The 25,831-nt window shown below is 46.5% G+C and overlaps 1 protein-coding gene across 1 annotated transcript in view; it reads right to left on the reverse strand.

Moving 5' to 3' along the window:
- Positions 1-25,234, reverse strand: part of acta2 (actin alpha 2, smooth muscle) — a 39,963-nt gene extending 14,729 nt beyond the window's left edge. Inside the window, exon 1 of the mRNA XM_041209466.1 lies at positions 25,155-25,234. The gene's annotated coding sequence lies outside the window, so the exon portion shown is untranslated. The remainder of the gene's footprint in view (positions 1-25,154) is intronic.
- Between the last annotated feature and the right edge of the window lie 597 nt (positions 25,235-25,831).

A 25,831-nucleotide genomic window follows, 5' to 3' on the forward strand; every position in this document is an offset into this window, starting at 1 on the left:
AAACTGTAGGATGGGGTATAAAGGAAGAAATAATGGGAACTTGTCAGAAAGGTATAGCAATAATCATTGTCGATTTTAACCTACATATAGACTGGAAAAATCAGATGGTCAAGGGTAGCCTAGATGAGGAATTCATAGAATATTTTTGGGATAGTTTCTTAGAACAGCATGTTCTGGTACCAACCAAAGAACAGACTATACTAGACCTGGTAGTGTGCAATGAGACAAAATTAATTAATGACCTCATAGTGAAGGCACCCCTAGGTAGCAGCAATCATAATACAATTGAATTTTACATTCAGTTTGAGGGAGAGAAGAGTGGGTCTAAGACTAATATTTTAAACTTGAGTAAGGGCAATTATGAGGGCTTAAAAGCAGAACTAGCTAAAGTGACCTGGCAATTTAGGTTAAAGAATAGGTCAATAAAGATGCAGCAGCAGACAATCAAGGGGATATTTCAAAATACACAGAATAGATATGTTCTAATGAGAAAGAAAAATTCCAAGGGAAGGTTAACCAAAAAAGTTAAAAGATCATATCAAACTTAAGGAAAATGCATAATTGTGCAAAGATGAGTGGCAGGTCAGAAGATTGGACAGAATATTAAGAAAAAGCAAAGAATGATCATAAGATTGACAAGGGAGGAAAAATTAGAGTACGAGAGAAAGCTAACTAGAAATATAAAGACAGATAGTAAGAGTTTCTATAGATATTTAAAAAGGAAAAGAGTTAGCAAAGTGAATGTTGGTCCTATAGAAAATGAGGCTGGGGAAATAATAATGGAAAATAAGGAGATGGTAGATAAATAGAACCAGCATTTTGCATCAATCTTTACTATAGAGAATACAAGTAAAATTCCAGAAATAGCTGTAAATCAGGAAATGGGAGGGAGGAACTCAGGAAAATTACAATCACCAGGGAAGTGATACTGAGAAAATTATTGGAGCTGCAGATTGACAAGTCCCTGGGTCCTGATAAACTTCATCCTAGGCTCTTTCCTGAAGTGGCTTGTGAGATGGTGAGATAGTTGATGCGTTGGTTTTAGTTTTCCAAACTTCTATAGATTCGAGAAAGGTTCCATTAGATTGGAAAATAGCAAATGCAACTCCTTTATTCAGAAAGCAGGAAACTATAGGCAAGGTCGCTTAACATCTGTCATAGGGAAAATGTTAGAGGCTATTACTAAAGACGTTATAGTAGGACATTTGGAAAAATTCAGGGTAATCAAGCAGATTCAACATGGTTTTGTGAAAGGGAAATCATGGGCAGAATCTTCGTTTGGCATGCAGGGGTGGGCACCATACACCGATGTGTAAAATGATGTGCAGTGATGTTGGGCACGCATCCCGATGTCACCGTGTGTCACTCTGATCTTCCGTTTGGCAGGCGCACAGCAGAGTTAGCTGTACCCCAGCTCATCTGTAAAAGGCCTGTTAAGGCCATTAATAAAACAATTAACCCAATTGAGAAAGCTGCCCGTCCAACCTTAAGGTTTGTCTTTGCAATTTTTTAAAGCAGAAGTAGATAGATTCTTGATAAGCAAGCGGATGAAAGGTTATTGGGGGTAGGCGAGAATGTAAAGTTGAGGTCACAAGCAGATCACTAACGATCTCATTGAATGGTGGAGCAGGCTCGAAGGGCCGAATGTCCTACTCCTACTTCTAATTCGTATGTTCACATGCTACTTCCTGTTTTAGCAGTTCTACACCTGGATTCCTGAATCAGGATGTTCTGTAATACATGGCTCAACAGAACACAACTTATTTTGACTGTTGAGAATTTTTGAATGCCAACATCAGCTTTCCCACTAAAAACTATAGCAGTTGGAACATCACTGGAAAATCCACTCCCAATTCACAGACTTCTAGCAACAGACAAACTGAATGATGGAGTTCAAACACATTAAATTAAAAAAAGGCCTAAACATGAAAATGGAGCAGAAATGGCTGTGTGGAGAGTGTGTGGGGAGAAAAGCCCACGTGTACAGTTCCTGCTGCTGTGTCATGCAAATTGGAAAATCCACCTTAAAAAACGACCTGTTGCCTAAGAGAATATTAGATTATGTATAGAAAGTTGACCAAATAGTTAAAATAATGTTTTAAAATTAATTCAAAAATTGTCTATATTGAGTTATCCTGAAGCCAGGATTAAACAAAGACATAGGACAAATGCCTGAAATAAATGGGTCTAACTATAGTTATTTGTACAGGATAATATGAGATGAAAATTAGGAGGTACAATGTGCAGAATTTCACAGGCCCCAGTCCGTTTGCAGTTAGGGAGGCCTGTAAAATTCCACAGGTGGCCTTCCCATCACCCTCCTGCTTGTCCTCTCTGCAATTTTATGGGGTGCAGGCAAGTCCTAGGATTATTTGCCCATCCTCATCCCAAATGAGGCCTTAAGTGGTCACTTAAGGGCTGCTTCCTGCCCTGGCCTCAATTTTAAGGCTGACAGGAGGGGTTCAGGGATGGGGGGTTGGGCACCCTGGCAGGTTAGCCTTCTCAGAGCTTGAGGGGAGAGGAGGGAAGAGGGTGCTTCCATTACCAGCCTCCCTTCGTGATGACCCCGCCACCCACCCCCCCACTCCAGTGGACCTAACACCTGGGTGCTCCCTCCCCTCCTGCCACCCCATTCCCCCAAGGCCTTCCCTCTCCTCGGAACCATACCCTGGATTTCTCTTTCTGCAGGGGCTCCAGCACTTTGACCCTGGGTACTGTTTGTAACCCTAGCAGTGGCCACTGCTCTCAGTGGCACTCCTGGACTACAGATTTGCCAGCCAATCAGATTATCAGAATGCTTTCTGAGGCAGGACTTCCACTTGAGTGAGTGGCAGAAGACCCACCTCCAGCCATATAATGTGGGGCATCAATTAAATAAAGCTGTGCTGGTGCAAATGTTGGAGTTTTGAATTCCGAGCTGAGCGTGCTGGGCTGGCTTCACACCCACAGCAGCAGCACTGGAGACCGATAACATCGTTGCACACATGCATGAATAGCTCTTGGGCAACACAATGATGATGTTTATACATAATGATATATCACAAGCATGTGCAGATGTAGATACATCCTATAGTGCTATGTGATAACGTTGTGACTGCGTTGATGTCATCGTGCACATGTGTGAATGGGTACTAGCAAACTGCCAAAAATGCCAGCCGATTTTGATGACTGGATCACACTTGGCTGTGGTGCAGAGCGACACAGGCCCAGATTTTTGCTCCTGGGTTGGGTGCACCGAGATGGGAGAATCCCCGGCTCTGTGAAGCTGTCCTTTAAAAATGGCTGCCTGCAGTTTTATTTTCGTCCTGGAGGGCAGTAGGTGGTGGCTAGGGGGCATGAGTTGGCATGAGTTGGGATAGGGGCTATAAAGGACCATGGGGATGTCTTGGGGGGATGGGGTGTGTGGCATGGGGGTATGAGGGGCCATGGCAGATTGCTGGAGTGGCATGGGTTGGTATAGGGGTTATGGGGCCATGGAAGGGCTGGATTGGAAGCCAGGCCTGGCACCCCCTGGACGAATTCAGAGGCACCCGGGTGCAGAGGTGGCTGGCCTGAAAGCATGCCCTGTGATCCAGCACTGTGCTGAATTAAATTTAAAAAAAGATTGAAACAAAAAATAGCTCTCCACCCTCAACCCTCACACCCCTCACTTCCGGAACAATCCCCATGTCCCACCCATGCCAATCAATGCCGTCCCATGCCCCCATGCATCTCCCATGGCCCCCATAACCTCTATGTCAACCCATGCCACTCTACCCACCCCCTCATGGCCCCTCATACCCACATGCTGACCCATGTCTCTCTATTCACCTCCCATGGCCCCAAATACCCCATGCTGACCCAAGCCTCTTTACCCACTCCCCATGGTCCCACATGCCCCTAAACCCCCCACATCCCATGGCCCTTTATAATGCCTTTCCCATGCTAACCCATGCCCCCACACACGACCCACCATCTTTTGCCCTTACCCCATCCATGCCAACTCACCTAGTATCCTTTGACTGTTCTTTGACAGCTTTGATAGTTCCACTGAGTTTATGCACTTTTCCTGCACAATCTTGTTTACAGTTAACAATCCCAAAGGGTGCCTTACCTCTCCTAAAAGTGTCCTGGGGCCCTATGCAAAGCGGCATCCTAGCTACCCAAATGAATCCACCAAATTCAGACCAAATCTTAACTGTACACACAAATCTGCACACTCTGGTTTCACACTCCTGGCCTAGTAGTCCCATTTTAGTGGAGGCAGCTGGTGATTTCAATGGCCAGCTGCCTTGGTAAACAGCATATGAACGAACTCCAGCCTGACTCCAGCTCACGGCCTGCAAAAATAGCAAGTGCTGAGTTCAGGGCAGGACTTAGGATTTCCATACTCATCTGCTATTTTCATCATGACAGATAGGCTCTCCATTGTGGCAAAAATCTGGGAGCAGGTAAGGCACCATTTGAAAAGTAAGCATGATCATGCATAAAAAGTGCATAAACTCAATGGAACTGTCAAAGTTGTCAAAACCTTCAAAGCGATCAAAAACTGTCAAAACTGTCAAAGGACACTAGGTGAGTTTGCATGGAGGTGGTAAGGGCAAAGGGTGGTGGGTGGGGGCATGGGTTGGCACGAGTTGGCATTAAGTTGGCTTAGGGACTATAAAGGGCCATGGGGATGTGAATGGGCATAGGGGGAGGGGCCATGGCATGGGTAGAGTGGCTTGGGTTGACATAGGCAGTATGAGAGTTAATGGGGATTGGTAGAGGGTACAGGTTGGCATAGAATGTATGAGGGGTAATGGGGGTGTAGAAGGCCACAGGTTGGCATGGGAGTGTAGGGGGCAATGCAGTTGTATAGAAGGGCATGGGTTGGCATAGGGGTATGAGGGGCCATAGGATTGAATAGGGGGCCATGGGCTGGCATAGGGGGTATGTGGGTTGGCAAAGGGTATGAGGAGGCATGGAGGGTACATGGGAGCAGGAGGTGGCATAGGTTGGCATGGATGGTGTGTGGGGGTTGAGGGGTGAGGGCCATTTTTCATTTCAAACCTTTTTTAATTTAATTCATTAAAGTGCTGGAGCACAGAGGCAGGCCCCCTGCCCAGCCTGCCTCTGCACCAAGCAGCCTCCACACTCACTCCGGGGTGGGTGGGCCCAATTTCTAATCCCGCCCAGACCTGGAATAAAAATCAGAACTGCAGCTGGCCATTTTTAAAGGTCAGGTTTCCAGAGAATTATCCTGTCTCTGTGCACCTGATCCAGGAACAAAAATCTGCTCTAATTTGCACATATTGGGCAGAATTTTTCGCTGAGTGGGCGGGTGTGCACCCGGCCCGCTTGAGCATAAAATAGCGCATGGTGATGTCAGGCTAGTGTCCTGATGCCATCGCGCACTCGCACGATATTTGATTGGCGGGCGAGCGTGTGTGTCGGAGCTGTGCCCGCTATCAGTTCCGAAGTCAGTTAAGTCCATTAAAAAGGCAATTAAGCTTGGCTTTACGTTCCCTGTGCACTTTCACGCTCGTTGTGCGGGCAAAATGGACAGGCGGACAGCTGACAATTTGCAAAACCTACCCAAGGGTGGCATAAAAAGGGTCAGCAGCACTGCCAATGTGAGCAGTGAGGAGTTTTGGAGATAATTTGCTGCTGGGTTGCTTATTGGTATTTCTCTGTTCGGGGCTTCAGTCTTAGCATTTCCAGGCTTCATTTCAGGACTTATTGGTGTCTCAAAGGTCCCTGGAGGATTCAGCATCTGTAGACTCTTCCAGATAACAGACAGCCTTCCATGACATTGGTAACGGAGATTGTGGTCTCTGCTGCTGGCACCACCTCCGAGGAGGAAGAGAGGGGCAGGAGGAGGAGGTGGGCAGGTTTCCCAATGCACCTTCCAGGGGCAGGACCTGTGGGAGGAGAGGCACAGGCACAGGCACAGGGAGCACAGGACCAGCAGGCAGTCCAAGGAGGAAGGGGCCACAGAAGACGCCACCATCCTGCTGCCAGGGTATACAGGCGGCGATGCAGCTATCTGAATATGTCTGAGGTGAAATGCTGAAGGAGGCCCCACCTCTCAAGGGAGACAGTGACCTCCATTTGTCAGATGATCAGGCCTGAGATCACCTTCGACTGTGTGGGGGGACACCCCATGCCAGTGACTCTGAAGGTCACAATGGCCCTCAACTTCTATGCCTCCAGCTCTTTCCAGGGGTCAGTGGGGGATCTTTGTGGAGCATCCCAATCAGCTGTCCACAGTTGTGTGAAGTTGGTGATGGAAGCTCTGTTCAGGCAGGTGCTGACTTTCATTCTATATCGTATGGACGAGGACAGCCAGGCTGAGCGAGCCAGAGGCTTTGTAGCAATTGCTGGGTTTCCCCCACTTCCAGGTGCCATCAACTGCACACATGTGGATCATCCAGTTGCCTTCGTCAACAGGAAGGAATTCTACTCCATGTACGCCCAGATAGTTTCTGACCATAGGATGCAAATTCTGAAAGCCTGTGCAAGGTACCCTCGCAGCTCCCATGACACGTACGTCCTGAGACACTCCCAGGTGCTCTGGTCCGACTGGATGGATGGCTGCTGGGTGACAAGGGCTATCCATTGAAGAGGTGGCTCATGATGCCTCTCTGCCACCTAAGAACAGAGGCAGAGCAGCTTTACAATGCGAGTCATGCCTCCACAAGGGCAGTGGTAGGGAGGACCACAGGTTTTCTCAAGATGCGCTTCTGATGCCTGGACTGTTCACTGGGTGTACTACAACACCCCCCAGAGCAGGTATCACTGATAATGGTTGCATGCTGCACTCTCCACAATCTGGCACTGGCAAGGGAGGACCCACTGGAGGAAGAGGATCTTTACACAGCTGCACAGGCTACAGATGATGAGCCCAGTAGTGATTCAGAAGACGAGCACGGTGAAGAGAATGCTGAGGGTATGGAGACAGACCTCGGTAACCTCCAGGGAGCCAGGGACACCTTGATCCAGTGCTCCTTCAGCGAGGTTACTAAAGTGCTGCTCCCACTTAATGCCAGGGCTGCCGCCTCCATCCTGGATGTCTGAAATGACACTTTCATTTGAACCCAAAGTCCAATCAATGCCTGTGCAATAAAGTATCAAGCCACTCACGTCCGGTATCACATGCTGGTGTACCCTGCACCCGAAAAAAAGGTGAAGCATACTCAGGCCATCAGAACAAAAGCAAATTTAAAGTTATTGTCACATTGAATGCATAATGACATTACCATTACTGATGTCCACTGATAGATGTCCACACCAGCAGACATATAAAACAAACATAAATGAACAGAAAATCACCTGTGAACTGTCCCCCTTGTGCTCATGGTGCCTTTAACTTATGTTTGTGAGTGCTGCGTCTAGATGGCTCCCCCCTCGCTGGCACCAGCATTGGAGACAGCCTGCTGACTCTGGTGTCTTGTTGGCTTTGATGACCTTGGCAGTCATTTTCTGGCCATTGGAGCCTGTGCTTGCCCTGCTTGAGAAGGAGCAGCCAATACCATGGCTGGCATCTCCCCAATCATCACAGCCTCATCAGATGCCACAGTCACTGGCAGAGGGGCGGAGGAGCTGCTGCTGTCGCTCGGACTGCCCTGAGAAGAGCCCGCAGAGAAGGCAGGCAGGTTGTGCACCAATGTGAGGTCACTGTGGGCCTCCCTGCACACCATTGATTGACAGGCACCTATCTGGGATACTGGGTGCCTCAGCCATCTCCCACACTGGCACTGACCATCTGAGGTTGGGGTGCCTGTGTGAGGACTTGCAGGTCTGAGCACAACCCCAGGAGCCTGATTCTGTAGATGGGCCTGAAGAAAGGTCATATGGACTCAAAATGTTACTTCTATTACTCTCTCCACAGATGCTGCAGACATGCTGAGTTTCTCCAGCATTTCCTGTTTTTGTTTCAGATTTCCAGCATCTGCAGTATTTTGCTTTTTACCCCTGATTCGGTTCCTGGAGCTGCCTCTCCATGAAAGGCACCACTCTCTCACAGAATCGCAAAGGATCACAGTGCAGGAGAGGCCCTTTGGCCCATCGAGTCTGCACTGACATGTGAGAAACACCTGACCTACCTACCCAATCCCATTTACCAGCACTTGGCCCATAGCCTTGAATGTTATGACGTGCCAAGAGCTCATCCAGGTACTTTTTAAAGGATGTGAGGCAACCCGCCTCCACCAACCTCCCAGGCAGTGCATTCCAGACCGTCACCTCCCTCTGGGTAAAAAAGTTTTTCCTCACATCCCCCCCTAAACCTTCTGCACCTCACCTTGAACTTATGCCCCCTTATGACTGACCCTTCAACTAAGGGGGACAGCTGCTCCCGATCCACCCTGTCCATGCCCCTCATAATCTTGTACACCTTGATCAGGTTGCCCCTCAGTCTTCTCTGCTCCAATGAAAACAATCCAAGTCTATCCAACCTCTCTTCATAACTTAAATGTTTCATCCCAGGCAACAGCCTGGTGAATCTCCTCTGCATCCCCTCCAGTGCAATCACATTCTTCCTATAATGTGGCGACCAGAACTGTACACAGTACTCCAGCTGTGGCCTCACCAAGGTTCTATACAACTCCAACATGACCTCCCTACTTTTGTAATCTATGCCTCGATTGATAAAGGCAAGTGTCCGATATGCCTTTTTCACCACCCCACTAACATGCCCCTCTGCCTTCAGAGATCTATGGACACAGACGCCAAGGTCCCTTTGTTCCTCAGAACTTCCTAGCGTCATGCCGTTCATTGAATACTTCCTTGTCAAATTACTCCTTCTAAAGTGTATCACCTCACCCTATTCAGGGTTAAATTCCATCTGCCACTTATCTGCCCATTTGACCACCCCATCTATATCTTCCTGTAGCCCAAGACACTCAACCTCATTGTTAACCACCCAGCCAATCTCTCAATGGAGGAAGCAGTGCACTTGGCCATGATGGCCAGTGCAGTGGTCATGCTCTGCATGGACTCCTCCACAATGGAGACTATGGCACGCAGACCCTTATGGATCTCAGCTAGATCCTCCTGCACATCCAGCATCTGCTGCCTAATGGACGACTCCAGAGTTTCATCAACAGCCTTTGATCCAGCATCGTCCTGGTCCCCAGCAGTTCTCTGACTGCCGGTGCCCTGGGCACTCACTGCCTCTGCCTGCACCTCAAACGATTGTGAAGTGCCCTCACCAATATGTACTGACATTCTACCTGCCCATCTAATGGCCACTGGGGTGCTGGTATCTCAGCTGGTGCCTGGTTTAGAGAGTGGGTGTGACGCAGGTGCAAGTGAAGCCCGGTGGTTCTCCATCGTCAGGGGTGGTCTTTTGGGGTTCAGAGAGCGAGTGCGGGCTGTCGAATCTAAGGGAGATTCGTGAGTTAAAATCATCACACTGTACCTGTACATGCCAGGTATCATGGAGATCGGCATCATGGTGCTATCATCTTTCAATGATCAATGGGGTCTCCAGGTTCGAGGCTCCCATCAATGAAGAGACTACACAAGAATGTTTGCACACTCCGAAAGTCTCACCTCCGTGCGCTGTGCTCTTACCTTCATCTGGCACCCCTGCCTCTCCAAGCCTGGTTGTGCGGGGAGCATGCTGGCTCTCTAGTTCTAGGGCGACCCATTCGAATCTGGTGAGCAGCAGCAGGGATTGGGCAGGCCTCCGCCTTAATGTGTCCTCTCTGATTGGTTATGGCTCGCCTTCTCCTGAAAGGACAGAGGAGCATTGATTAGTCCACTCTCTACCTGCAGCGCCATTGCAGCCTGGCCAACCCCAGCTGAAGAATACCTCCCAGGGCACATCCGAGTTGCGACCCTCAAGCTGCAGGGCACTCAGTCCAAGCAGCCAGGGCTCATCCCCTTGGCCAGCTCTGGTGTCATTGACAGTTGGCGCTTAGATTCTAGCACCCCTGAGGTCCACAGGGGGATGGCCACATCTTAACACTTCCAGACACTGATCCATGCCAACACAGTACTCACCTTTCCTGAGTGCAGTAGGTCATGGAACCTCTTCCAGAACTGCACCCATGTGCGATGCACCTGCTAACCTGCGCTGCAACATCCTACTATGCCCTCTTTGTGAGGTGCATTGGCCTCCTCATCCCATCTCCGGGGACAAGGGTGTCTCTCCTGCCAGCCACCTCCTCCAGGAGGACTGTGAGGCACATATCCGAAAAATGGGGGTCGAGTGCCCACCCGACCTGCCCTCACCTGGTGTCTCCAGCCGCACTCAACTCCATCACGTTAGGCAATAAGAGACAAAAGAGACGTCCTTCTGTGTCATTTTTAAACTGGCTGCCGGGTCACCATTGGACCCGGTGGCTGACAGGCCCCCGCCCCCATCTGGCCTTTCCCGACCACTGGGGAGCCGCGTTTCACGCTGGGCGAGCCTTAATTGGCCAGCCAGCGTGTAATTACTAACGGAGGCCAGACAGTACCGATCCCAGGCCCACTGACTGCGCCCACCTGCCGACCTGAAAATTCTGCCCGTAGGGTTTCACTCTCCTCGCTACCGAAATCCCACTTCACTGGAGGCAGTTGGTGATCTAGATGGCCAGCTGCTTCCATAAACCACACATGTGTGAATCCAGGCCCGACTCCAGTCCATGCCCTGTGAAAATCACAGCTGCCACATTGGGGCGCAGGACTTAGGATTTCTAGGCTCATCCGCCATTTTCGCCACGATGGAGAAGCTCTTCATCATGGCGAAAATCTGGGCCACAGTGTTGCTGGCAAGGAGGGTAAATGCAAACATGATTGAGTTGAATGTCCTGCCTCTGTATAAAAACTTCTATATATTTCTAGGTATATCGAGTTGGTAATGATAACATTTTAGGCTGTTTTTCTACTGGTATTACTTAACTGCAGTGACTTTAAGGGTTGGAGATTTATATTTAAGATACTTTTCTAATTGCTATATCTGGGTGCCGTGTGATCCAAAGTTCATCTTAGAGTCTTATTCTGAGTATCATTCCAGGAACTGCAGCATTTACATGAATGTAATTCTCCAACATTTCAAATCCAATTACGCTTGATGGGGCGAAACACAATAACATAGAAAATTCAAATCACCACTGACATTCCTGCAGAGCAGAATTATGCACTGTATGTAGCTAAACAAGTGTGATGCGCAAAATAATGGACTGTTCATGCTGCTGAATTTTGTATGGAAAATAATCTTGGCAGTAGAAACGGAAGTGTAAACAAGTTGGTTTACAGTGATATTTGCTTACATCCTTTTCCAAGTTGCTTCCTTGTACAAGTGACAAGTTACCTCATGGATTTTATCATTCTGTTTATTTCCTGCCGGACTGATACTTTGTTATCTCCTCCACGTGTTGCAGTCCCATATCCAAATTGCCATTTAGCACAAATTAGTACAAAAGATGGAGATATATAACAGAATCAAGCTCTAATCTTGTAACAAGCCCAACGGGCAATAGTAGCATTGCAGCAAAAGAGGATGGGCCATTGAAGTTATTATGTTGATGATTCAGAAATGTGTTTAATTTACAGATTAAAATTTATCTCATGCTAGCTTGGAAAGTAAATGCTCGCTTTTGGAGTGGGCTCTCCATGATATCTAGCTGAATGCATCTCTAAGACGCGGAACATACCAGCCAGTGTGACAGAGGTGAATTCACTCACAGAGAAAAAAACATTGCAAGACTTGAAGGCTGACATCAGCGGATTCCAATGTGCTAACAGAGGTTTATTCTTCTCTGGAAGGTGTAAAATTCAGCTCAGTTAATTCTAAATGCTTTTGATTCTCATGTTAATTATTTTACCATTTAAGTAATTTTTTCAGGTCTCAAGATGACACAGTTGGGCAAAACTCTTATCATGATGCACTGGCTCCAGTTGCCTCCTTTATGCACTCATGAGTAAAGCAAGTAACAATTTAAACAACCTGTATCTTTGAGCAATGAAATTGAACAGCAAGGTCAAGAAATTTGCTTGCCCTCATTTTTGGGTGCAGGAGCTGAATTTCACAAGCTGCCCCCATCTGTTGGAGACAAGGTTGGCACCACCTCAGTTCTTGATTTTCCCCCCCTTTATTCATTAATGGGATGTGGGCCAACATTTGTTACTCATTCCGAATTACCATCAAACCAAGTAGCTTCCTAGTCCAATTCAGAGGGCAGGTAAGAGTCTTTGTGGGTCTGGAGTCACATGTAGGCCAGATTTCCTCTCTCTAAAGGGCATTGGTGGACTAGATGGATTTTTATAACAAATGGCAATTGTTACTATTACTGAGAATAGCACTTTATGTTTCACATTTATTAATTGAACTTAAATTCCACCAGCTGTTATGATGGGATTTGAACCCATGCCCCAAGATCACTAGCCTGGCCCTCTGGATTACTAGCCCAATGACATTGCCATGACACCACCATCACCGCATGATTGTACCTGGCCACAAGCATCTCCCAGCTGTCCTGGTCTCCATTGCATTACCAGTGTCCTCTGCACACTGCAGGGGGCGAATAGCGTTGTGAAGTTAGCCATCCCTTCTTAAGGGTACAGTTCCTACAAGAGCAAAATGCAAAAATGCATTGCAAATTTCAGGATAATCACACTTCAGCACTAAGGAGGATTGAACATCAGGGAAAGGAGAGGGCACCCCGTGTCTGCCCACTTGACAGGCAGCCAACCACTCAATGATAAAAACAAAAAACTGCGGATTCTGGAAATCCAAAACAAAAACAGACTTACCTGGAAAAACTCAGCAGGTCTGGCAGCATCAGCGGAGAAGAACAAAGTTGATGTTTCGAGTCCTCATGACTCAAGGGTGAGATCGGCGGTGCTCAACCAAGTGAGGGTCCAGCAGTGCAACATCCATCAGACAGCCATGCTGTGAGTGATGTGTCCTGTTTCACAGGCCATTGCCATGCACTAATTATCTCCCCTTTATTTCACAGGCACATCTGGCAAACAGTCGACAGAGTTCACTACCCAGGACCTCCAATCAAGCCCAGAAGATGCATTGGAAGAGGAATCTGAAGGCACCCTCCCTGAAGTCCCGTCACAGCGCTCACCCACACCCTCCACCAGCGCAGAGACACACACCTCGGTGGGACCTAGCTTTAGAGTAGTCTCAGAATCACAATCTGGTGAGCATTTCACACTGTCTGACCAACAGCAGGTGGAGGCAGGGACTTCCCAGGGGCACCCGATACTCGGAGGACTGCTGGAGGCAAGAAATCTGCTCAGGCCAGGTCAGAGAATGAGACTCTGGACTTAGCGATCTCACAGTTTTTTTTGTCATTCATTCAGGGAATCTGGGCTTCGCTGGCTGGACCAGCATTTATTGCCCCATCCCTAGTTGCCCTTGAAAAGGTAGTGGTGAGCTGCCTTCTTGAACTGCTGCAGTCCATGTGGTGTAGGTACACCCACAGTGCTGTTAGGAAGGGAGTTCCAGAATTTTGACCCAGCGAAAGTGAAGGAACGGCGATATATTTCCAAGTTAGGATGGTGAGTGGCTTGGAGGGGAACTTCCAGGTGGTGGTGTTCCCATCTATCTGCTGCCCTTGTCCTTCCAGGTGGTAGTGGTCGTGGGTTTGGAAGGTGCTGTCGAAGGAGCCTTGGTGAATTCCTGTTGCTGGAGTTGAAAATCAAGGTCTGGAAAATCAGGAAGGGATGTCCACTGTACTCCTCAGATTGCAAGGCACAATAGAGGAGTCCATCTGCTTTCAGTCTGAGGTGATAGCTCCAGCTTGCCTATGCATCAAGGTCAACACTGGTAGGATGGCAGCTGCCCTGGAGACCTTGGTCCAGGACATCGGTCCTGCACTGCTGCGTGGGCTGATCTCCACCGCTGATGCTATTGTGGCCTCCAACAGTGACAACACAAGAGGGGTGCGGGGCAGCTCAATCTCACTCCAGTTACCCCTTCTCCTCAAGGTGTCAGCCAGGGGCTCTGAGGCACCCATAGGGAGGAGGATCAGCAGGTCCACACCTTGGGGCCATCCTTCCAGGTGACTCTGGGAGCTTTGGGCTCATCTAAATTCCCTCTTCCTGTGACCTCAGCAGCTCCAGCTCCACAGGCTGAGGAGAGTGCCACAGCCACACAGCAGGACCCTGAAAGCAGGCCGGGGCCCTCCAGGTCTTGACCCTCTAGAGGATGCCTGTCAAGGTTATCACAGACAGGGCACAGCAGTCAGCAGGCTGCCTCCATCTCCACTGTGGATGTCGGGGGAAACCAAAACGTAGCGACAGGGTTAGGAAGGTTAAGAAGATGTAGTTGCAGAGCCTGAACACAGGTGTTAATTAATTGTACATAATGTTCACTATAGTAAATAAACTCCCAAGAATGTCTCCCTGCCTATCGCTCTTTGTTCTGATTAGCAGTGTTCATGTCACTCAGATGTGCAACCTTGGTTCCTGCACAAGATAAAGGCAGATGTCTCTTCCCTGTGCAGTGTGTAACCTTCAAACTAAAGTGATGGTCCGGCTTCATACTCAATGGACACGTTACTGATGCCTGCACTTCGATGGTGATTGTCATTGCTGCCAGAATGTCATGGGCAGGCATCACAGAGTTCTGCCTTTCTCTCTGTGTGCTCTCAGCACCTTTGAAGTGGGGCAGCCCCCCCATCTCTTCATTCAGCGAGTGGAAGCCCTTGCGTTTGATGTATTTGACCGCTTGTTGCCACAGAGATCTGAGCGCCAAGTCAGTGCAGTGGGTGATAGCCTGCATGTGTGGGAAACCTGAAATCTGGGCGAATCCCAGCGCTCTTGCACCCTGGCTTTCCTTGTCCCAGGTGAAATGTACAAAGTTGTGTATCTTCACGAAGATGGCGACTGTGACCTCATGGCTGCATTTGTGGGTGGAGGCTTGTGATATCCCACAGACGTCATCTGTGGAGCCCTGAAAGGAGCCACTGGCAGAGAAATTGAGCGCCGTGGTCCCTTTCATAGCCACTGGCAGTGGAAACCCTTCATGTCCCCATGGCGCCAAGTCTTGCAGTAACTAGTAGATGTGACCGACCAGTTCACTAGATATGCACAGTCTTAGGCGACACTGGTTCTTGGTCACCTGCCGTAATGAAACTTAGTGTCTATAGACCCTGGGTGTAGCTAGGCACCGATCAGCGACGGCTCGCCGTGGCTCTTCAGCAGTGTGTGCAGGAGCCCCAGCCTCCCCTTCTTCCTGAGGGTGCTGCTCCTCCCTCTGCCTAGTCCGGCACTTCCTTCACTTGCTTTTCCTTTGTCTCCGGCCTCTGTAAGCAATGAGGCATGTAGCTAATTAAACAGGCTCCAAGCTCCTGATGCATTCCTCCTGCAGGATGAAAGAGAGAGACATGTGGGTTAGCTTGGGTGTACTAAGAACCTCCCTTGATTGAATCTGAAGGCCCCTTAACTCATCCCGGAGAGTGCTGGCCACCACTTGGATGGGCAGAGTTTAGTGAGCTGCATGGCTGCCTGAAGCTTCACCCACCTCTGCCATACTCCAGCTGACCGATTGGCAGCAGCTGCATGCTGTGATCTCAGCTCAGGTGCAGTCATTCCCCTAACTCGCACTGCAAGGCTGCGCTGTTAGCTTGAACCACAGGGAAAACTGGTCCAAACCAGAATGTTGATATTTTAGGGGCTGTAGTGCCTCCAGCAGTGACTGCTCCATGGCTAGCTTTCACAAGAGGATTGTACAACATGCCCACTCGTCCAACTGTTCTGCAGTCCACTAAAATGCTCATTACTTTGCAGTCTGTGCCCGTGGGGTGAAAAGCTCTGGAGCACCTGGTGGCACTTTGATGCCTCTGCGTTGCTCGAGTGGGCAGATAAGCTAGAGGCCCAACTCCAAGCATTTCAATGAGGAACGGTCACAAGGTTTTCCTAATGCATGGCTGCTTCCCTCCCTCCTATCCCACACGTGCTTGTGCAGCACCTTCAACCGCAGTGCAATTCTTGGCTCTCCCCCAACCGCTAAAGTTGCCTCAACCACAGTGCAGCCCTTGCCACTGCACCACTACACCCTCACCCCTACCCCTACCCCCCACCAAGTCACTTCAACCACAGGACAGCCCTTGCCCTGGCACCACACTGTCAGCCAGCCAGGAAAAACGACTTGCCTGTGCCCTCGCCTGAATGTGTCAACCTTCAAGTCCAACAGGTGATGCTTGTGAGTTCTGCACAACGTTACTGTGCACTTACCTCTGAGTTCCCCTCGAAGTGCAGTTCGCCAGGTGCAAGCCTTAAATACGCTATTATGAAACACGTTGGCATGATTGCATGTCGATATGCTCAGATGATCCAACATGGGGGAATGATTCTGGCGAGCTGAGGTTATAATGATATGCAGGCACATTACAATGAAGTTCCCAACATCCAACGGCAGGAAACGCAGCCTGCCATTGACAGGCAGAATGGACAATTGCAAACTGGTTTCACAGTGAAATTCACAGTGAAAGTGAATTTTGTCCATCCTGCTATATTGTCCCCATGTGCTGCCAAAAATGCCCACCACCAGTGGACAGGGAAAATTCCATGACCTTGTCAACTCCTTGTTCACCAGATCAAATGATATTTTATGTTTCTTCTAAATTTAGCAGATAATTTTTAGTGTTGCACTGGTACAATATTCATTGTTTTGGGGAAGAATAACCTACAAACATGAAAAAAAGATTTAAAAATCTGTAACACTGGAAGGAAAGTCTGGCTGAATTGATAGATCCAAATAACATTCTCTGTTCAAAAAATAAATTTGGGAATTGCAGACCTTGAGTCAATGGATTCATACTCTTCTCACAAGTCCCGAATGGGGAGAGATCTCTTTGACTGCTGTATAATTGGTTGTTAACCTATCTGGATAGTAACTTAGGCACAATTTTGGCCAGATAGTTGGAAAAAGCTCCATACACCTTTCCTCCAGTTGTGCTAACGCTGCCTAGAATGCCAATTTTTTCAGCTTCTCTTTCTATCTTAGATGCTTGTGGACAATCATAGGCCTAAGCTCCTTTTTCTATGATGTGATAGTCCTCAACAAAGCGAGGCCTTAAAATTTTATTCATAAAAGTTATTGGCACTAAAATGCTAAAATAGTCAAACAATTCTAACATCAGTCAAGTTCCATTCATGAGCATTGACTTCTGCTCTTTATGATTCAATTGTGTTTAAACTCCATTTTTGCAGCCAAGATTGTCTACTGAAGTATTTGTTTTGGCAAACTGCCAGCCTTAGGAAGCACAATGTGCCTGTTGGGCTAACTTGTTGACACTCAGGTAAAAAAAAACGCAGCAATGGATTTTTCGCTTTGAGGGAGCTAATTTAGTTTCATCAAAATGTTCCTCAGAAAGGGGTGAAGATTCCTTGATTATGTGAAAGGAGATGAGTCGAGGTTGCAGACCTTGGGCAGACTACAGGGATAGGAAGGGGCAAGGCCATGGAGAGATTTGAAAACAAGAATGAAAAATTTAAAACACTACAATCTCGGGCTGCCCACTGCAATGGTTAAAATGTCCCTGGAATTTGGGCCTGGGTTAACATTGTCAGCAGCTGGTGTCTTTAAGTCCCATCTTGTTGCAATCTGAGTGACAGTGGAAGGACCTGGAATTTGAGGGTCCCCAACTATTGATGTGCTGAGGCTTTAGATGATCAGTTCCATGTACTTAAAAAATAAGCGCAGTAATTGGAAAATAGAACTTGCTGCTTTATTTGAAGCAATCTGCTTTATTCATCCAATTTGCTTATCAAAGCCTAATGCATTACTAATGTAGGGTAGACGACAGGATTCAAATCAGTTAGTATGAGAAACATAGGTTTTAGAAGCAAAACTGAAGAAATTAACAGATAAAAGTTGTCACATGTAGTTCTATTTTTTGTTTGCTGATTTTAATTTTAAAAAGCAGGTGTGAGTATAAATTAAGCTCCAGCCCCGCACCAATGCTTTGCATAAATGAACCACAAGTAACCGCAACCCTTGGACCAAGAAATTCGAGTGTAAACATTTTTGAGTGTGTGGGATGGGGTGGCTGCTGGTCGTGGTGGGGGGAGGGGACAGGTGGAGTGAGGCAGTAGTTGAGGGAGCACTGAGCTCAATTCCTTTGCCTGAAAGATGAGGCCCCTGTCTCCCTGCCTCCGTCCTCATTATAATGGGCCTGTCTTGGTCTCAGAGCCCCTCAGCAGTGAAGAGCAGTTAAAAATCGCTGACTACTAATGTACATGTGAGGTAAATGCATCCAGGGTTTGAAGGCTGGGAGATTAAGGATTGGGGCCCAGAGACCCGAGGTCAAGGCTGGAAGATTGGGGGTTGGGGGATCAGGGCTCCAGATGCTCCCCCCACTGTGATTGACAGGACCCTTAACTGTGCCCATTCTATTACATTCACTACTCTCTCACCCCTACGCCTCCCTCCAGCCTCTGTGTTCGATGGATCATCCTCCATCATATCCATCACCTCCACTATGATCCCACCGCCAAACACATCTTCCCAGCCTTCCCCTTTTAGCACTCTGAAGGGACCATTCCTTCCCGACATCCTGATCCACTACTCAGTCATCCCCAACAACCCCTCCCCTACCCATGGCATCTTTCCATGCAAGTGCAGGTGACGCAGTACCTGCCCTTTTTCCTCTTTCCCTCTCAATGTCCCAGGTCCTAAACACTGCTTCCAAGCAAAACAGCGATTTACTTTCTTTCAATTTAGTTATGCTGTATTTAATGCTCACGGTGTGGTCTGTTCTACAATGGGGAGACCAGATGCAGATTGGGTGAGCACCTCCATTCAGTATGCAAAGCACAACCCTGAGCTTCTGGTCACCTTGAATTTCAACTCTCCACCTTTTCCCACTCTGACTTCTCTGTCATTGGCTTTCTACTGGGCTAATGGTGGTGTCGTGATAGTGTCACTGGACGAGTAATTCAGAGGCCCAAGCTATGCTCTGAGGATGTGGGTTCAAATCCTACCATAACAGCTGGTGGAATTTAAATTAAATTAATAAATCTCAAATATAAAACTTGTCTCAGTAATAGTAACCACATCAATTATTATAAAACCCCATCTGGCTCACTAATGCCCTTTAGGGAAGGAAATCTGCCATCCTTACCTGGTCTGGCCTACATGTGACTTCAGACCCACAGCAATGTGGCTGAATCTTAACTGTCCTCTGAAATGGCCTAGCAAGTCAATCAGTTCAAGGAAAATTAAGGGTGGGCAGCAAATGCTAGCTTTGCTAGCGACATCCACATCCAATGAAAGAATAAATTAACAGCTATGTTCCAATCCATACAATGTGAGCTCAAGGAACAGCTCCTCTTCTTTTGACTGGGCACTTTATAGGCTTCTGCACTGAACTTTGAGTTCAACAATTTCAGATAGTAACATCTTCCCCCCAGTTTGTTTCTTTTCTTGTTGCTGTTTCTTTCTCTCTGTTGTTTCTCCCTTATTTGCTTTACTTTGCTCTCTGATGGCAGATATTCAGAATCCTGCCATATACAGCTGCTCTAGATATCTTTTGTTTCTTTGCCTGTTCCACTATCACTCCCTTTGGCCTTGCACCATGGAACTTTTTGTTATTTTATCTCTCCTGCCCTCTTTCACAGAGCTTTCCTTTTGTTCTTTTTTCCCTCTCCCCTCTTCACTTAAAAACCTAACTTGTCTGAATTCTGATACAAGATCATTCACCTGAAACATCAACTGTGTTTCTCTCCTCATAAATGCTGTCTGAGCTGCTGAATATTTCCAGCAATTTCTGTTTTTATTTCAGATTTCCAATGTCTGCAGCATTTTGCTCTTGGTTTATGTCAAGAGATGGATGGTTGGGGTGGGGTGATTGGAGGTCAAGGCTGGAAAATTGGGGATCGGGGAAATGGGTGTCAGGATTAGGGCCGGGAGAGCAGTTGTTGTGAGATAAAGGGTCGGGGGAATCAGCAGTCAGGTGTCAGGACTAGAAGGATTTGGGGCCAGGACACTGGAAGGTGAGTGAGTCAGGGGTTGAATGTGAGAGCCAAGAGATCAGGGGCTCAGGCCAGGGGAGACAGCAAGGAGAGAGCAAGGAGCATTGGTTACCAGTTCCTTTAATATGGGATGGGGAAGAGTACTTCTACTCTTTCTAGCTCCTCATTCAGGTAAGTTGCTTATCTGTTTTGTTTCAGGCAATGCCAGGGTCTTCCTGGCCTGAATGTGGTAATGGTGTTGGGCTGCCTCAGAGTAAACCAATTTGGGAAGAGGGCCTAAAGTATGTATTAGGCTCCATATTTGTATAAAAAGAATGAAATGCTTGCATTTATACAGCGCTTTCCATAACCACCCGACATCTCAAAGCACTTTACAGCCAATGAAGTACTTTGTGAAGCATAATCACTGTTATAATGTAGAAAAAGCCAATGTACATGCAACAAGATTCTGCAAACAGCAATGTGATAATAATCAGTTAATCGGTTTATGTGCTGTTGATTGACTGATAGGTATTGGCCAGGACACCAGGGATACCTCCCCTCCTCTTCTTTAAAATAGTGTCATGGGATCTTTACATCCACCTGAAAGGGGAGATAGGACCTTAGTTTAACATCTCAGCCAAAAGACAGCACCTTTGAAAGCACAGCACTCCCTGAAATGCCAGCCTTAATTGGGACTTGGAGCAAGAACCTTGTGACTCAGAGGCGAGAGTGCTGCCAGTTGAACAATGGTTCAGAAAGAGGTCAAATGCAAATGGACTGAAACCTGCTTCATGCCTGGGTTCCATAAGACCATATGACATAGGAGCAGAAATTAGGCCATTTGGCCCATCGAATCTGCTCCGTCATTCAGTCATGGCTGATAGGTTTCTCAACGCCATTCTCCCACCTTCTCCCCGTAACCTTTGATCCCCTTACCAATCCATCTTGGACCTAAATACGTTCAATGACCTGGCCTCCAGAGCCTTCTGTGGCAATGAATTCCATAGATTCACCACTCTCTGGCTAAAGAAGTTTCTTCTCATCTCTGTTCTAAAAGGTCTTCCCTTTACTCTGAGGCTGTGTCCTCGGGTTCTAGTCTCTCCTACTAATGGAAACATCTTCCCCACGTCCACTATATCCAGGACTTTCAGTATTCTGTAAGTTTCCATCAGATCCCCTCTCATCCTTCTAAACTCCATTGAGTATAGACCCAGAGTCCTCAAACATTCCTCATATGTTAAGCCTTTCATTCCTGGGATCATTCTTGTGAACCTCCTCTGGACCCTCTCCAGGGCCAGCACATCCTTCCTGAGATATGGGGCCCAAAATTGCTCACAATATTCTAAATGTGGTCTGACCAGAGCCTTATAAAGCCTCAGCAGCACATCTCTGCCTTTATATTCTAGTCCTCTCGAAATAAATGCCAACATTGCATTTGCCTTCCTAACTACCGACTCAACCTGCAAGTTAACCTAAAGAGAATCCTGGACTAGGACTCCCAAATCCCTTTGCACTTCAGATTTCTGATTTCTCTCCCCATTTAGAAAATAGTCTATGCCTCTATTTTTCCTACCAAAATGCATAACCCCACACTTCCCCATATAGTATTCCATCTGCCACTTCTTTGCCCATTCTCCTAACCTGTCTAAATCCTTCTGCAGCCTCCCCACCTCCTCAAAACTACCTGTCCCTCCACCTATCTTTGTATCATCTGCAAACTTAGCCAGGATGCCGTCAGTTCCTTCATCTAGATCATTAAAGTATAAAGGGAAAAGTTGTGGTCCCAACACTGACCCCTGCGGAACTCCATAGTTACCGGCTGCCATCCTGAGAAGGACCCCCTTATCCCCACTCTCTGCCACCTGCCAGACAGCCAATCTTGTATCCATGCTAGTACCTTGCCTCTAACACCATGGGCTCTTAGCTTACTGAGCAGCCTCCTGTGCGGCACCTTGTCAAAGGCCTTCTGGAAATCCAAGTAGATAACATCCATTGGCTCTCCTTTGTCTAACCTACTCATTACCTCCTCAAAGAATTCTAACAGATTTGTCAGGCATGACCTCCCCTTAATGAAACCACGCTGACTTTGCCCTTTACCATGCACTTCCAAGTATTCTGAAATCTCATCCTTAATAATGGACGCTAAAATCTTACCAACGACCGAGGTCAGGCTAATCGGCCTGTAATTTCCCGTCTTTTGCCTCATGCCCTTCTTAAACAGGGGGGTTACATTAGCAATTTTCCAGTCCTCTGGGACCCTCCCTGACTCCAGTGATTCCTGAAAGATCACCACTAACGCCTCCACTATCTCTTCAGCTATCTCCTTCAGAACTCTGGGGTGTAATCCATCTGGTCCAGGTGATTTATCCACCTTCAGACCTTTCAGTTTTCCTAACACCTTCTCCTTGGTAACGGCCACCATACTCACCTTTGCCCCCTGACTCTCTTGAATTTTGGGGATGTTACTCGTGTCTTCCACCATAAAGACTGACACAAAGTACCTATTCAGTTCCTCTGCCATTTCTTTGTTCCCCAATGCTACTTCTCCAGCATCATTTTCCAGCAGCCCAATGTCCACTTTTGCCTCTCTCTTACCCTTTATATATCCAGAAAAACTCTTGCAATCTCCTTTTATATTACTGGCTAGTTTACCCTCATATTTAATCTTCTCCCTCCTTATTTCTTTTTTAGTTGTCCTCTATTGGTCTTTGTAGGCTTCCCAATCCCCTGGTTTCCCACTGCTCTTTGCTGCATTGTATGCTTTCTCTTTAGCTTTTATGCTGTCCCTGACTTCCCTTGTCAGCCATGGTTTCCTTGTCCTCCCTTTAGTATGCTTCTTCTTCGTGGGGATGAATTTTTGCTGTGTCTTTCAAATTACTCCCAGAAACTCCTGCCATTGCTATTCCACTGTCTTTCCTGCTAGGCTCATCTCCCAGTCAATTCTGGCCAGCTCCTCCCTCCTTTATTCAACTGTAATACCGTTACATCTGATTCCAGCTTTTTTCTCTCAAATTGCAGGGTAAATTCTATCATATTATGGTCACTTCCTCCTAAGGGTTCCTTCACCTTAAACTCCCTTATCAAATCTGCCTCATTACACAACACGACAGCTGTTATCCTTATCCAATATGGCTGGGTGGAGGGGTGGGGACAGCTCTGGCCGGAAATGCGTACATGCTTCCTGCCACCATATCGGAGCCCTAGAAGTCCAAGTAGTGCCTGAAAAATGGATATTGTCTGGACCTGGGCCAATTTCTATGCCACGATATTTAATTCTATCAATTTGTGCAGAGTTAGTTTTTACCCTATAAGTTTAAAATAAAAGCAAATCAAACTTATTTTTAAAGGTATTATGAATTCTGTTTAAGATTACTGAACAATAACATTCATGAATTCCCAAGCCTTGCTTGAAAAGATATTTCGGCACCAAAGTATTCAAAAGGCTTAAAATATCCTCAAGTACAGGCTGACATACATTAAGTAACCTTTTCGTTAAGCCCAGTAAAACCTTGCACCTTTGTTGCCTATATCCTTGTTAAACTACATTTGCAAAGTAAAATTAAATGAAGCTAACTAAAAATAGATTCATAATGAATAAGCCAAAGAAAATTTGGAGTTTGCATTTTGATTGGATTAGAACAGAAAACAGCAACTGCAGTCCTTAGAAGATAAATTTGTTGGTTCACTGCTTTCCAAGACAATACATACAAAATGCAGCACTGAATGTCTGACACTGAACCCTCTATCCAAAAGGATGATTAGTTAGAATTAATCTCATCAGAGCAAAGTAAGTTCTGATGTCTGACTCACATCTAAGGCTGAGTAAATTGATTAAATTCATTTGGATTATGTTCAGGAATTTGATAATTCCTGCTAATAATTCCAAAAGCTCATTGAGAGTAGATGGTAGAATAACATCTTAGTGAGAGGTCAGGTAATAAATGATTTTAAACCCTAGAAGAAATTCTCCATATGAATCCTAAACAGTCTCTGCAAGTGGAATTGGTAGCATAATTCCTGAAAGAGCTGACGGAAGCCCGGCTGTATCCAATTATACCAACTGACATGTTGCATGTCAGGCATTAGCCTTATATGGATGATTAACCCAGGCGAGAGTAAAGCATTTCTCTTCCTGGTTAAGTAATATGAGTTTAGGCAGCATGGGTATCTGAAAAAAGGTGGTATCTATTATGCTCCAAAAGTCTGCTTAATATTCAAGCTGCAGCTCATTCTGCTAGGGATCTTTTCACCCACGTCCATTCACCCTCCTTCCCATTATTAGCCACACCTTAGTTCCATCCCTTTCTGGCAAGTGGTGACCATCCACAGAACACTTTGTAACCATCACTACCCAATCTTGGGTAAAACAAACTGCTGTTTTCGTGCTTTGTGGAAGGTAGCTGAAACATATCAAGCACCCTATAGACTATGAGTAATCTGCTTGTACTGTTTGGAACATTTCCGTGTAAGGAATAATGTAGAGCTGTGCACCAGGAGAGTGTCTATTCTGTGCGAGCTAATTGAGTCTACAGCTGCTGTACTCGAGAGCATGTTTTGAAATTGGTCTAAAAAAATTGATTTCAATTATGGTGTTAAAGTGGACCCAAAGCTGCTTGAAGCCAAGCAATAGTTATCCATCATCTATCCAGGGAATCCTTCCAGGAGAGCTCGCCACATTAACAAAGAAGCGATGGGGTTAATACTTGCAAGTACTGAGCTGAACAGAATATTTATGCAGCCTACTCACAGATTTTAAAGCTGGCATATCTTATTGTCAGTGCATTGACATCATTCTAATTAAATCACCGCCCCATCTCCTAAAAATCACCCTTTTGAGGCGAAATAACTGTCTCATAGACTTCTCTTTAAAGTTTAAACTATCAAATAAATCAGTTGCTTTAAATTGTGGAATGGGGCTTAGATACAACAAGCATAAGCAGGAGACAGCACAGTTCAAATCACTTCCTAAATAAATGATAGCCTTGTCTGAAAGAGTATAGTTCTCAGGTTAAATTCATCTCTTTCCATATATGCATCATATAAGGAGTGCATCAGTGCTGATGACTTAATCTGTAAACAAAATCCAAGGAATTAAAATCATTTCTGACATTCTCTTCCTTATTTAGCCATTATAGTGCAAAGAATGCACAGACTCAGGAATTCAAAGTTGCACAATTGGAGTTGTATGCAGGGCAGCTATCTTGAAAAGACCCCTCTGCATCCAGCATAAAAACATTTTCAGAAGTTGCTCTTTGCTCATGTTAAAAGGTCTGAACAAGCAGCCTTACCTAAATTGGAAGAGCAGGAGCCCCACTGATCATATTAACGGCATCCAGTATTAATCACGCAGGTTAAAAGAGCTGCCGGAGAGTGAGTAATTTACAACTGCAGTTGTAGGCACAACTTAGGATCAGAGCAGAATCTTCACTAAAAAAATCCTAAGTGTCATTATATTTTCCATAAATAGACATATGAGAGCTTTGGCAACATCAGCCCTGTTAAGAGAGAACTCTAGGCTCCAGACAACTTTACCCACAGATCCAGCCAATATCTCGTTCCAAAAACAAATATGTGCACTTCATCCTCCCAATGAAAAAAATTTTTACTTGTAAGCAGCAATCACCTGTTTTTCATATTTAGTGGCTTTTTCATGAAGGAAGGACATAACTAGCTACTAAGTAAAATGGAGTTCTGGGATATTTATATGTTTTCCTGTTATGCTGCAGAAGGCTCATCACAAATCCCCTATTTCCAGGATTCATCAAGAGTTACCTGCTAATCTCCCATGGCATTGCTCTTGGAACTCTAGAGCTCAGATAATGGCCTAGTAATGAATGGTGAGGCTGAAAGCTAACACCCATATTCGGGTTTATTTTAATAGCGCTGACTCAGCACAAGAACCCACTGGCAAAGGCTAGAGAAGAGCTGGAGAAAAATTGGGCCCTTGTGAGTTTCTCAGTGACCC

This window comes from Carcharodon carcharias, chromosome 17 (genome assembly GCF_017639515.1).
Source record: "Carcharodon carcharias isolate sCarCar2 chromosome 17, sCarCar2.pri, whole genome shotgun sequence".
Classification (NCBI taxonomy): domain Eukaryota; kingdom Metazoa; phylum Chordata; class Chondrichthyes; order Lamniformes; family Lamnidae; genus Carcharodon; species Carcharodon carcharias.